A 4,431-nucleotide genomic window follows, 5' to 3' on the forward strand; every position below is an offset into this window, starting at 1 on the left:
AGCATTTTATGGTAGCCCTGAGTTCAGTCTGGGAAAAGCACACTTCCCCTGGTCCAAAAGCAGTTTATTAATTGCATGGACTAGTTTTTTTATTCAAAAAGAGGGGGTTACTGGTCCTCGGGACCAGTTTATTAATAGCAAATCTATAGGAGAACAAAGGCTGGGACCACTCCGGAGACCTATTTATTATTTAGGACACTAGGGGGGTCACTGGTCCCAAGGACTAGTTTAAAAATTATCCTTATTTCCCAGACTGCCTGAGTTTTAGGGTTCTAGTTCCGGTTAGTCACGTGATCGCGAAATTCGCGTCGTCTATTCCGTAGTCTGCCAAAGTAGGGTTAGCTTCCTTAGATAAGACAACGATGTCGTTAACACTATGGGATGGTTTAAAAAATGTTGAAATAAATTGCCTAAATAACAAAGGTATCTTTTTGAAAGAGAGTGTGATGATACTTACATAGAAGACAGATTAGGGATTGAATTTTTCTTTGAGGAAGCTAATAAATCAAATTTCTTTAACCACGGTATTTTAGAACGCATTAATGAACAAATATCCTCCTTTAAATTACTTGAAAGCACCTCAGAATCAAGCTACATAAACACTAAGACTCGGCTCTAAAATTTTGTCGATATGCAGACGACATATACTAAGTTTTCTAACCAATGAGAGGTGTAGCGAATAAGCCAATCACGAGAAACCGGATGTAGTTCCCTAAAACTCAAAGCCACCAATTTTAAAAGCCTTGGCAAAGGCTAAAGCTTCCGCTCCTCTTGGTATATTCTCTTTGTTCAAGCCAACCCAACCAAAATGAGATTATCGTAGTTTGAATGGGAAGGCTTAAAAAAATCATGTTTAGTTAAAAAATAATGTAAACTTCGCTTACTTGGTATTCCTGAATTGAAAGGAAAATTCATACATTATTTATTAAAGTTTCAGTTTGTATTTAAATTATTTGCAAATAGGATTCATATTACGCTAATACTTTTAGAGGAAAAATTCCGGTAATGTAACGTTATACCTTTAAAGAACGGCCTTTTTCTAAATGTAAAAGGAAAAATATCAAAAAAAAAAATGAACTATTACTTATTATAAAATAATAAGCATTTATTTAGTGTTAAAAACGAGGGCTACGGCGCCATCCACCATTGGTTTAGTGGCGTCTGCTAAATCGGACCTCTTACCTCTCTTAGCCTGCGAGTATTCAACCATGCCCGTAGAGCTAAGAGGTTCTGGCTAGCAGACCCCACTAAACCAATGGAGGATGGCGCCGTAGTATTCGATTTTAGGGACCGTCCATAAACTACGTCACGCGAAAAAAAGCATTTTTTGACCCCCCCGTCCCCCCAGATCACGCTTCGTCACGCTTTTCTCAGACCCCTCCCCTAAAAACCACGTCACATTTCTTTAACCCCCCCCCCCCTTCGCACTATGATTTGTCTTAATTTACAAATTAAATTTGATTAATTTCTTGAGTGATATGCCGCCCTCTCAGAAATATTTTGCTCGGCTGAAAATTCAAGTTCTCTTCCGTTTTAAGCTTTTTCCCTCTGATTGACCTTTAGAATTTTAATGTCTGGATGTGCTTTTTATAAGCTTCAAAAAAGTTACATAAAGCTGAGTTAAAGGGGCACACTTTTTAGGTTTCGACACTGTCACCGAAAACATACTAATCGAGCTTGAGATTTAGAAAATTTGCCAAAGAATCGAAACCATTTCAATCGGCCGGGGGATTTGACTCATCCTCACAAATAATAGGGGCGAATAAACAGAGAAATAAGAGAGTTTACGCTGTTTATTTTAATTGCGCTATTTAAATTGGCTATATTAAGGTGTAAATAGTAGATAATTGCTTAAAGTTTCTACTATTTAAGTGATGATGGAATAAAAATTTTGCTAAATTATTGTAACGGTGGACTATGGAATGTTGTCTTTCTTCTTCTATAACATAAGAGAGCCAATCGGCCTCTTACTGACTTCGTAACAAAATCAATGCTAAATGTGACGTCACGCATCGAAGAACCCCTCCCTCCCCCTTGTCACGGACCGTCACAAATTTAGAAACCCCCTCCCCCCCGTAAGAGTGTGACGTAGTTTATGGACGGTCCCTTAAGACTAATTAAATTTTAATTATTTTGCAATAAGAGATCATTTATTTATTTTAATATTTTTCGTTTTATATTAAGAAAAAGGCCGTTTTTTTAAAGTATAACATTATGTTACCTTAAACTTTCCTTTAAGTAACCGATTAACTATGAAAATGACAGTTAAAGAAACACGTCTGAAAATGCCTAGACGAGATGTTTAAATATCAAGTTTATATGTTAAACGCTCATACTTGTAGTTAATATTATATAATTCGAGCTTAAGTTTACATCTGTTACATGAAAACACTTACTATATTTGCCTGTTTTCCGTAGTAAGTGTACAAAGGGGAAAAAGTCATGTGATTAGACAAAGATGTGGTCAAATCAAAGATGAAATACACAGTTTTCGGACTAGGAGGACTGAAAATTTTAGCCAGGAGGCCAGGCTACTTGGTACTGCACTTTGACCGCCAAGTAGCCTGATCTCCTGGTGTGAATAGTATCAACCCTCGAAATCTGAATACCATGTATATAGTAATAGCAAAAATAAATAGGGGAAAGTGTCGTACTGCCATATTTTCCTGCCTTTGCCTTAGCTTGACATGCATTTCGAGACGCTCTAGAGAGGTGTTTAAAATGGTATCAGCCAATCAGATTTGTAATTGATGATGTCATTCTTAATGAAAATAACGCTCGTACGCCACCAAACGGGAGAATTTGGCATAGGCGTATCTCAAGGAAGAGTCACAACCTCGGACCTTCGCGCGTTCTATTTTATTTAGTGTTATTTTTGCGTTTTAACGAGGTTAAGGTTTTTTTAAAACGTTAGCGCGCCGAAATTAAATTAAAAATGCCGCAAATCATCATTTATTTCAAAAACGTCATCGTTAAAATCCTTCAGAATTTCGTTTAAACTTTGACCCTGGGTTGTCATTATAAGCTAAAACGTTTTAATATTAGTAAATAACATCAATATTAGCAAACTAAATTAATACAGTCATGTACATCATCAAATTAAATTGTGGCGATAAACTGCAGTGGCCACGGTTAGCCTCAGTCAAAAGCAGCTATGTAAAATAAAACTGCACTATTTCTTCACGCGCAATATCACAAACTATCTTAGGTACGTGGTGAATAGGTGAGGGGGATGAAACAGATTTCGCGAGTATGCATTCACCCCTCCAAATGCATGTCACAGACGAAGGAGAGAGTCCGACACTTTCCCCTATTTTATTTTGTTAATAGTAGTTTATTCGTGAACAAAAAAATAAAATAATGTTGTTTATTTTTAGATACGCTAGAATTTTAAACTCCCTTTAATTATGAAAACGTTAATAAGCATAGAGGAGTAGACGCTATAGCCTTTACCAATACGTAATGGAATAAACTGCCAAATTTTTGCTATTCATTTCCATGTTTTCCCCATTGGGTGATTGTTAGACCTCGGCATTATCTATCCATTATCCACGTAATTTTATCTTTATCCATACTCGAAAATTATCATCAAGACTTACATGTTAAATCGCATTATATCCACAACTTTGTTTTTAAATAATCGGTTATCCACCAATTTGTGGATAATGGATAGAAAATGCCGAGCACAACAAAGGTAAAACTGGTGTCTTGTCATTAATTTTGTTTTTTATTCTTTAATACTCGATGATCGTAAAAAATCATGAAACATAAACATATTAAATATATATAGCAAAATTTATTGGTTCTATTGCGATTAAGCCTATCTGTTTATAGCAGACTATATTACAGACGACTATTGACAAAACAAAACAAGTTGATAAAACACTATGGGGTCGATGGTGGCGACACCAATTTGGACAAATTTCTCAGGGCACTTCTTTCGTTTGACAGACTATAGGTAAATTGTTGTATATAGACATTTGATAATACGACGCCTATTTTTCGCCATAAAAAAACCATAGCTGTCGGTTAGGAAAAAACTACATTATTGTTATAAGAGCCGTTTACTCCATATCTCCGCATTCAGTCCGACCCTCGCTCTTGACGATGTAGCGCTTACTAATTTTAGAATGTAAATAAAGTATCAATTTTTAATGAACTAGTCGATTAAGTTTCATCTCTCAAGACCTACGAACACAACAGAGGCGAAAAGTGATATTTGGACTAAGGTAGCCATGTGTTTTCCAAGAAACAGAATGCCGGAAGTAGCCCCATAAAATTTAACGAGAACTGAATACAACAACTGTCTACTCCTCAATTGTGTATTTTCTATGGCATAAACCTCTTCGATGTTAACTAAGGGGTAAAACTGTGCCTTCCATCTCATTTTTTGACGCCTGCGCTCTAGGCGCTTTGTGTCATGAGAGTGCA

This window comes from Phalangium opilio, unplaced genomic scaffold (assembly GCF_054372755.1).
Source record: "Phalangium opilio isolate 3A_F unplaced genomic scaffold, DU_Popi_V2 ptg000013l_1, whole genome shotgun sequence".
Classification (NCBI taxonomy): Eukaryota; Metazoa; Arthropoda; class Arachnida; order Opiliones; family Phalangiidae; genus Phalangium; species Phalangium opilio.